Raw genomic sequence first — 605 nt, forward strand, 5'->3', positions numbered from 1 at the left:
GTGACACATATATGTTAAATGTCATATTTAGATTTGAACCCACAATCATGTCTACCTTCACCTATTACTTATGCTCTACACACATTTCTATGTGTTCACTATCAGAAAAAAATGAGTATTAAAATGGAACTCTTGGTGCAGTGTGAGTTGCAGCATTTGTAACCATGTTTGACAGTCATATGATAATGAAACGTTCATGTGAACTTCTCAACAAATAAGGTAGATTACAAGTTCCCTTTAGCTTTCTGAAACTTCATTTCTTTCTGTCCTGAACAATAATCCATATCAGGATGCAATGAATGAGAAAGAGTTGATTTTAGAGAGACTCTGTAATGTACTCTGAGTTGTTTTTTCATGCATTGCAAAGTTTTGCCTTATAACTCTCAATAGTCAAGAACAAAACTCACTTATTATATTCTCTGACATCTTTATTGAGAATTATCATTTCCAAGACTCAACAGTGATATGCAAAACACTAAATGGCAACAAAAGCCCAACAAAGAATGCTTAACCTGTTTTAGCTGGCATGGTTGTTGAAGTTTTACTTTTAATGGAACAAATATATCAATGTTTGGTGCGTGGGTATATATATATATATATATATA

The 605-nt window shown here is 32.4% G+C and overlaps 1 protein-coding gene across 1 annotated transcript in view; it reads right to left on the bottom strand.

The window, feature by feature from the left end:
- LOC116097458 overlaps positions 1–605 on the bottom strand; it is a 63639-nt gene that overhangs the window by 45873 nt on the left and 17161 nt on the right. The window lies entirely within an intron of this gene.

This window comes from Mastomys coucha, unplaced genomic scaffold (assembly GCF_008632895.1).
Source record: "Mastomys coucha isolate ucsf_1 unplaced genomic scaffold, UCSF_Mcou_1 pScaffold19, whole genome shotgun sequence".
Taxonomy (NCBI): Eukaryota; Metazoa; Chordata; class Mammalia; order Rodentia; family Muridae; genus Mastomys; species Mastomys coucha.